Source organism: Enhydra lutris, unplaced genomic scaffold, assembly GCF_002288905.1.
Source record: "Enhydra lutris kenyoni isolate GAN:26980312 unplaced genomic scaffold, ASM228890v2 scaffoldscaffold4, whole genome shotgun sequence".
NCBI lineage: Eukaryota > Metazoa > Chordata > Mammalia > Carnivora > Mustelidae > Enhydra > Enhydra lutris.
In genome coordinates, this window is record NW_019154088.1 from 59,160,745 (window position 1) to 59,170,227 (window position 9,483).

The 9,483-nt window shown below is 42.5% G+C and overlaps 1 pseudogene; it reads right to left on the reverse strand.

Annotated features, from left to right (window-relative positions):
- Positions 1-8,592: 8,592 nt before the first annotated feature.
- On the reverse strand, positions 8,593-9,074 carry LOC111140692 (annotated as a pseudogene).
- Positions 9,075-9,483: the final 409 nt, after the last annotated feature.

Here is a 9,483-nt window from a genome sequence, read left to right on the forward strand (position 1 = left end):
CGCGCCCGCCTTCACTCCCATGCCAGCAGGTTCGTCTGAGAGCCGATCAGGGATTGGCGGCGGGGGGGCGGAGAAACAGGAGGGTGGGAAGAGACAAGGCCGAGGATTGGGCTGAGGCGAGAAGGACCCGGATGCAGCCGCGATCTCCGGCCGCGCTGCTGCAGCTTCCGCCAGGCGGGTGGGTAGGCTGTAGTACGGGAGCACTGCAGCCCCTAGGCCTTTGAGGAGCTCCTGAAACCCGGGAGGTGTGCGACTGATAGATCAATGGGATGGCTGGGTTTCCACGCAGTGCGGCTTCTCTGGGCGGCGGTTGTCTTCAGCGAGAGGATTCCAAGGGCAAGGGTCGGCTAAGGGTGGGGGAGGCCCCTGGGCCTTGGATCCGCCCCCTTCAGCAGCTAGGCTGGCCCGTTTGGGCTTGAGGAGCCCCAACTCAGGACGGGTACCAGCGCTGAAATAAGCGCAGAAAGAAAGAAGGTGTCCCGCCCGCGCCTGTGCACCACTGTGTCAATGGGCCCCTTGCAGCACGCCCTGAAAACCCCCCAGCAGTCGCTCTCCCCTGAACCTTGTGGGAGTCCTGGCACCGAAATCTGAACCTCTGGGCCTGGGCCAAGGGTTGTGTATCGCTTCGAATTCTAACTCACCTCGTCTCCGTTTCCCTAAACCTCTCTTCGAGTATCAGCTCCCTGAAGCTCCTGCAAGCCTTGATAGCGGCTAGCCCAGTGTATCTCATGCAGGCGGGATCGCTGTCCCTGTGCTCTGCAATCATTTATCCGGATCAGCTACGTGGGCCCTCCTGCTGCACAGAGCTCAAGGAAACCCAGCTCCAAACTGCACGAGCTTGTGAGATTTTAATTGGCAAACCGAATCCGAAAGAGTTTATGGAGAAAACTTCACTCAACTCTAGCTAGACAAGTAATAAAATACTTAGGGATGTGTTTACGTGCTTGGTGAGCCCAAACCCAAATGGTGCAATTCCAGATAATGTTATTGGGGCTCTTCGTTCCATTTGAATGCACGCCGGGCACATCTTTTTTGGGGGTTGGGAGGGGTGGGCTTGAGGCAGGAAGAAACAAATTCTTAATGGTAACTACAAATGACAGATCACCAGTTGCTAAAAACTTGGAAGACGAAAAATATTTTCTAACATTTATAAACCCTGTTAATATTTTGATGTACTTCCCTCCAGTGTTTTTTTTTCCTTCAATTTTGTATGTTTTGTTCTGTAGCCTAGTTTTTCCCCCTCAGCGTTTTATCATGTTTTCTATACAGTTAAGAAATAAGACTATGTACCATATGTACAAGTAACAACAACAGCAACAAAATGCATTTCTTGTTTGTTTTAACAGTGAGGTGTTGCAAATTTTTATTCACACTCCCGTAAATGGATCTTGAGTGAAAAATAAAATTGTGTGCCATCAAAGATTTTTTTTTTAAATCCGTCTTGAACAAATGAGAAACAGGAAAAGATCGCTTTCTTAGGTAGAAGTGGTTTCCTCCTACTGAATCCAGATGATTGGCCACTGTATAGATAGTACCCATTTTTGCCCTGCAAAGTTCATCACTAGGCCTTATAAAAGTGGTCTTCCTTGCACTTTACACCATTCTCCTTCCTTGCATCTCGGTTTCATATGCCAGTCTCTGTGAAAAATTCAGGGTCCCAGCCATGCAGAACTTTTATGCTCAATCTCTGACTGAGGGAAATGCAGAATTAAAACCAAGGAAGATTTTAAAGCCAACTCCATTTCCCTTGGCAACAGTTGGACCGTCAAAGAGTAGTGCACGTTTGAAATGCTCACAGCTGTTGCTTAGAACATTTCACATTTTGCAGAGTGGGGATTTTGCTTGAAAATTATGGATCTCTATAAAGAATTCATTTCAAAACTCTTTCATTTTCTATAAAATGGCTGAGTAACTGAAATGAGCAGGTCTTTTAAAATGGGAACATCCTTGCCTATGTGAGAAATTGTTCCTTGGACAATATTTTCTAAAGGAGGTCCATGCAAGCCAGGGTTGTCTATGTTCCAGGAATAGTACAAGGCAATCCATTTGGAAAGCAGAAGAAGAAAATACGGAGACATCTGCTTATGCTTAATTCTAATTGAGAAGTAGTCATTTAGATCAATTAATATTTTATATACAGAATAAGTGACCCTGCGCTCAGTCCATGGAATCTTCTCTTGACCTAGAACAGCATAGGAGATGTCCTCAAGGAAAACTGGAAGTTACCCATTTCCAGGGGTGGGCAGTGGAAATCCCACCCAGTCAGTCCTGGTCAACAAGTAGTGACTAATTGCAACTTGCTAGGTTCAACTTAGTGGATTTACTGATGGTTTTACCCAGGCTTAATTTAACCTGTAGAAAACAGACAAACACCTTTACCAGGGTCCTTTGCAAATAAACCACAGGAAAACAAACACTGCAGAACACTTCCAATACTAGATCTTTGACAGCCACATTTCAAAGTTAAAATAACAATCTAATAAATCTAACCAAATTTCTAAAAAATATATATATCAAATTCATCAATGAGATTATTTGAATGAGGATTTATATCCACTGTCATTGACAATGCCTTTTACCATAAGCATATATTGTGACTGAATCATAAATGAAAGCTTGTACTTTATCAGCAAATATACATATCTTTGGTTAGAAATTGCTTCCAAAAAATATACTGATGGGAATAAATGATCAAAAAAGTTTAGAGACTTGTTACTCTGGTTAATACAAAAAAAGAAATACCTTACAGTCATCTGGGAAGCCATTATCGAGTGACAAAACACTGTTCATTACTATCAGATGAAAGCGCTCACTTCCCGGATACCAAGGCTGAGCTTATCGTGGATCTACTGAGACTATCAAATGGTGGCTGACTGGTGAACTAAAGAAGCGTCAGATAATAAGCAGAAACATCATCAAACCAATTCTCAGCCACCAGAGGAGGAAAAGATCTGCACTGACAAGACATCACAGAGGTGGACGAGCCCAATGTTGGTGTTGGGGAAGTGGGGTTTGGGCTGACAGGGAAGAAAGATGAAAAAGCCTGAGGCAAGAGCTGCTCTCTGGAAAAAAACAAGAAAATTACACAGCTACTGTAGACACGGGACTGTGCTGTTATATTTCTCTGAGCCACATTTATCTACACTGGCAACACCCTGAGCAGTGACATATTCCTGGGTCACAATTTAAGTTTTGTTTTGTTTTATTTTTTTAGAGAGGGAGAGAGAGCATAAGCAGGAGGGGCAAAGGGAGAATGAGAGAAAATTTCAAGCAGACTCCACGGTGGGCAGAGAAGCCAATATGGGGCTCAATCCCACAACCCCAAGATCATGACTTAAACTGAAACCAACAGTCGGCACTTAACCAACTGTGCCACCTGGCACCCCACTTAGGTCACATTGTAAATAGTACAGTCGCGTTTTCAGATGCGCTTCTGGGTGATAGGTTATTCATGGCTTTCCATGTGATTAATGTGTATAATCATTGCTTGAGATTGAAAACATTTAGGTACTCCAGTTTCCTATCTAGCAGTGAGAGACCCTAGGTCACTGACAGATCAAGACAATGGGGAAAGAGAAAAGATGGGGAAAGAGAAAGTCAGCTTCAAGTGCACTTTGGTTCGCACGGGATAAAACAAAATAACATACCACAAACAACAATTTTGTTTTTAAGACAGTTAAATTACACAATTAAATGGACTAAAGCTATAACTAATTATAAGCACAATGCTGATTACACAGACTCTGGAATCAGATTTACCTGATGTGGAATCCCAGCTCACACAGTCAGGAGCTGGGGCAAATTATTCACTTGTCACACTCTTGCTTTCCTGGCATGTAAAGGGACAGACTCATACTTCCTAACTCCTGGGGCAGTCATCAGATTTTCATGAGGTTATGCATTTACTACATGACACATGTCTGCATGTGTTCACTGCTCAACAAACACTAGTTATGACCATAATCATCCACTTTGTTTGTATTTTAATAGTTGCTATCCATCTAGAAACTTCTAGAAAGTTTTTTTTCCCCTCGAAATTTTATTCTGGCGTGTCCCATTGTGACAGGAAGAAAACAAGAAGCAAGGAAACGAGGCATGCCTTTCAATCCACTTCCATGCTAAATTATAGACTGTGTGTGAAAGCATTCATTAGCAATAACAAGAATTTGCATCTTACAATATCCATATACTTCTTTTTTTTTTTTAGACTTTACTTATTTACTTGACAGAGAGAGATCACAAGTAGGCAGAGAGGCAGGCACAGAGAGAGGGGGAAGCAGACTCCCTGCTGAGCAGAGAGCCCGATGTGGGGCTCGATCCCAGGACTCTGAGACCATGACCTGAGCTGAAGTCCGAGGCTTAATCCTCTGAGCCACCCAGGTGCCCCACAATATCCATATACTTCTAAAAGTGAAAAAATGGTCATTTGACTTAACATCCTTTCAGAGCTTTATCTTCTTTTCTAATTGACATTCCTTTAAAAGAGGCCCAAACTATTTTTGCTCTAAACTTAGCTATTTCTCTTCCTCTCTGTAACCTGAAGAATGGCACTGGGAACAAGGTCCTGATTTCTGTCCTAGCCCTGCCCTTAGTAGTAGCCTAGACTTGATGTGGTAGATATCTGCTTCCCGTCCACCACTGCCTTTCCTTGGAGGACCACGTGTGATCCTCCTGTGATCCTGGTGGACAGGTAATAACCATGCTGCTAATGTCTTTCCTCCCTGCAGAGAGGTAAGTACAGGACCCAAGGAGATCAAATCCAAGATTTCCTCTCTGAATATTGGGAGAGGGATACCTTTCTTCCTCTTGGAACAAACAACCGTAGAAAGGATGTAAATTAGAGCTACATGTCACCATTATCCTCTTCTTCCTCCATCTTGGAGGAATCCAATACGGTAGAGGTAACTTTGGAAAATGCCAGGTTTTAACAACACAATTGGAACTGCTGGATCCAGTTCTGTTTGAAGGTAGTTTCAATTATATGAGCCCGTAAATTCCCTTTTTTGTTTAAGCTACTTTGGAGTTGAGGTTCTATAACATATGCCCAAAAGAATCCTGGCTTTTAAGGCACAGGCAAGTCACTTAACCTCACCAAGCCTCACCTTAGACCCTGGATCTGGGGTTTTCTAGGAGTTGCACTAAATGAAATATTTAGACGAAATCTGATCTTAAGCATGAAAGGCAACCATTTAAAGTGACCCTGCCAAGAATTCTTTCTTAATGTAATTCCTCAAGTCTAATTTGTTTGTTGGCTTTTATTTTTAAGACTCGAAGCAGATATTCTTAAGAATTATACTTTAGGGATGCCTGGATGGCTCAGTTGGTTAAGCATCTGCCTTCAACCCAGGTCATGATCCCAAAGTCCTGGAATTGAGCCCTGCATCAGGCTCCTTGCTCAGCAGGCAGCCTGTTTCTCCCCCTGCCTGCTGCTCTTCCTGCTTGTGCTCTCTCTCTGACAGATAAATAAAATCTTAAAAAAAAAAAAAAATTATACTTTTAGAATTAAGTGCCCCTAAAATACACCTGCATGAGAAGAAACAGTACAGTGATCTACCAAACATGAAAATGAACTTTCTTATTAGCAAACTACTGCTTTTCAATAGTTTGTTTTACTGCATCCCTTAAAACAGCAAGGCCAGGGGCGCCTGGGTGGCTCAGTCATTAAGAGTCTGCCTTCGGCTCAGGTCATGATCCCAGGGTCCTGAGATAGAGTCCCACACCAGGCTCCCTGCTCTGCGGGAACCCTGCTTCTCCTCCCACTCCCCCTGCTTGTGTTCCCTCTCTCGATGTGTCTCTCTCTGTCAAATAAATAAATAAAATCTTAAAAAAAAAAAAAAAAAAGACAAACACCAAGGCCAGATTTCAGGAAATGCAGCCTGAATGGTTGAATGTTGCATCTAGAGTTCCATTGCTCTATCGAAGAAAGAGAACATTATTTTAAAGGTATCAATAGAGTAAAGCCTATGAACATAGGGTAAATTTCTGCTAAAATGTTCTAAAAGGGCAAGACAACCAAAGAAGGTGAAAACTTAAATCTGAGCACACTGTTATTAAAACAAAATAAACCAATAAGGACAACATATACAATCTTCTATGGTACTGGCGATAATAACTAGAAACATGTATAGCAATTTCAGTTCCCTTTCATATGCACTATTTAACTGGAACCTTAATGTTGTAGATACAGAGTATTTCTTTTTTAAGATTTATTTATTTATTTGAGAGAGAGAGAAAGCAAGCCTGCAGGTGAGAGTGAGTCCGGGGGAGGGGCAGAGGGGGAGAGAGAGAATCTCCAGCTGACTCCCCACTGAGCCTCGAGCCCAATGCAGAGCTCAATCTCATGACCCCTAGATCATGACCTGAGCTGAAATTAAGAGTCAGACGCTCTGAGCCAACTGAGCCACACAGGTGCCCCTGTAGATACATAGTATTTCTAATTTATAAATAAAAAACATGAGGATCAGAGAAGTTATCCAGTGTCATACAACTAGTAACTAGTAAAACCACAATTTGAACCCAGATCTTCCAAGGGCCAGGTTGTTGTTGTTGTTGTTGTTGTTGTTTTAAGATTTTATTTATTTGGGGCGCCTGGGTGGCTCAGTGGGTTAAAGCCTCTGCCTTCGGCTCAGGTCATGATCCCAGGGTGCTGGGATGGAGCCCCACATCGGGCTCTCTGCTCAGCAGGGAGCCTGTTTCCTCCTCTCTCTCTGCCTGCCTCTCTGCCTACTTGTGATCTCTGTCTGTCAAATAAATAAGTAAAATCTTAAAAAAAAAAAAAAGATTTTAACTATTTATTTGAGAAAAAGAGAGGGAAAGAGAGAGAGAGAGAAAGCACGAGCAGGGCAGGGGGAGGGGCAAGGGAGAGGAAAAAGCAGACTCCCTGCTGATCAGGGAGCCTAACAGGGGGCTTGATCCCAGGACCCTGAGATCATGACCTGAGCCAAAGGCAGATGCTTAAATGACTGAGTCACCCAGGCGTCCCATAGACCAGACCTCCTTATGCTGTACCAAGTTGCCTCTGTCTTTAAATCTTGCTTGCTAACAATATGTCCAAGTGATTGAATATAAAGCTACTTTTTTTTTTTTTTATTTGACAGAGATCACAAGTAGGCAGAGAGGCAGGCAGAGAGAGAGGAGGAAGCAGGCTCCCAGCTGAGCAGAGAGGCCAATGTGGGGCTCGATCCCAGGACCCTGAGATCATGACCTGAGCCGAAGGCAGAGGCTTAACCCACTGAGACACCCAGGTGCCCCTAAAGCTACTCTTTTCCCCATCACATAGAAGAGACTAATAAGATACAGAAGTTAAGTGTCTAATAGAAGGTCATAAAGAAAAGAAAGTAGAAATAATGGGCCAAGTCTTCCATCCTCATCAACACATTCTCCCGTTCATTAAACACTATGAGCCAGAAACTATGGCAGACATTTTGTATGTATTCTCCTCACAATAACCCATTGGTGTAGGAACTTTTGTCCCATTTTACAGATGCAAAAAGTAAGACACAGAAAGTTTAGTTATTTTTCCAATGTTATACATCTAGTAAGGGGCAGAATCTGTGCAGGAGTTAAGACTAGAAGGCACTGAAATTCTAAACTATCTTACTGCCTGTCCCACTGGAAATCTTCTACACAATCAGGTTTGTATATAGTGCTGTGTTAGCATATATATAAAACGTGAAGACTTTCCACTCATTTCCCTTGGTATTTGTCTCTCTTCAAAATAACAAAGAACGCCCATCTGTCTTCGTGAGAAGCACACTTTGTTGGTAGAGTGAGGTTACCGTATGGATTCAAGTCAACCTTTTCCAAAAGAGCTTTTTTTTTTTTTTTTAGAATTTAGATTTAAAGAGCTTTGAAAACAAGGATGATGGCCATAGTCACCTCAAGTATTTGAAACTGTTTTGTTTGATCGTTCTTCTAAGTCAAGAAAGCTTATAGTCTCAGATTTGGAAGGTTAGTGACCCAGTTAACATACCAGTTGGCAACTAGAACAAAGTACTTGTGAAAAAGTATTTTTGAAAAAAAGCATTGGGAGAGATTCAGTCAAAGTACAAAATTCTAGCTGTCTTGACCTTCCGAGGGAAAAAAGTTATAATTAACTAGAACTCATGGGTCCCACAGGCTGACTGTGGCAAATGCTCCACGTCAAGAGAAATCCTCATCACGATGGTCAGACATTTCAATAAGCCTTTCAAACACTTAATATAGGAGAACTTTCATAACCAAAACTTTCATTATTTTATTTAATCATTCCCTCATGCATTCATTCCAAACATTTAAGTCCCTACCTACCCTGGGCCCTGGGGAAATTCAAATCTGAGAAAGACAGAAGTACTATCTCTCTGCTGTATTTATGAGATGTTATGATCAAGGGCTAATTGTTATGAAAGCCCAGAGCCCAGGGTAAAATCCTGTGACCAGGAGGGGAAAATGGAAAAAAATCAGGAAAAAGAGGAGATGATATGTAAGCTGAACTTTGTGACACTCAGAACTCCCATTCACTCCTGGCTTGGTACCTGATTTGTGTTTGTTTGTCTCTTCAGGGTATTTTTTTTTTTTTAACAGTCTTGAAGTCTTTTATTTTCTTTACATTTATCATGCCATGAATTCACAGGGAGTGGGTTCCAGCAGTTCAGGCTCGTTTCCATTGGTTCTCACGAACTGTGTTTCTCCCGGTGGAGCAGGCCAGCGCTTCAGTTGTACCCAAGTACCTTTCTCTTTGGCGTCCTTCTTTTTCTGGTCATTGTCCTTCACACACGTCAGGAAGCTATCTCGGCTCTTTGAATGTTTAATATGCTCAACACGTATGTTAATTCTCTTGGCAAGAACCTTGCCCTTAACTTGTTTGTTTACAACAATGCCAGCAGCATGCTGAGTAACATTGTAGACTCTTCCCGTTTTGCCATGGTAACATTTGTGGAGCATTCCTTTTGAACAGTGCCCATTCCCTTGATGTCCACAATCTCACCTTTCTTGTAGATTCGCATGTATGTGGACAAAGGAACAAGTCCATGTTTTCTAAAAGGCCTGGAGATCATATAATGGGTACCTCCCCTCTTTCCCTTTGTGTTGGTCATTTTGGACAGTTACTGGAAGATGGCGGTTCCGGCCTAAAGGAAGCCAGGGTATTCTTTATTATGGGCCAGGAATTATCCAAAGTGAGTCACATAGATTATTTTTATTTAATTCATAAGTGTTCAGCCAATTTAGATTCTTCCTTCCATCCCTTCTGACCTTCCCCGTACACCTCCAGGTCAGAGTCAGAAAGTAGGATATCCCTCTTCCTTCTCTAAGTCCTGGGATATTTGGGAACAGGCATGGTGTTCTCTCTCTCTCTCTCTTTTTTAAGATTTTGTTTATTTATTTATTTATTTATTTATTTATTAGACAGAGAGCATGAGAGCAGGGAGGGTCAAATGGAGAAGCAGTAAGGAGCCTGATGCAGGATTCAATCCTAGGACTTCCGGATCATGACCTGAACCAAAG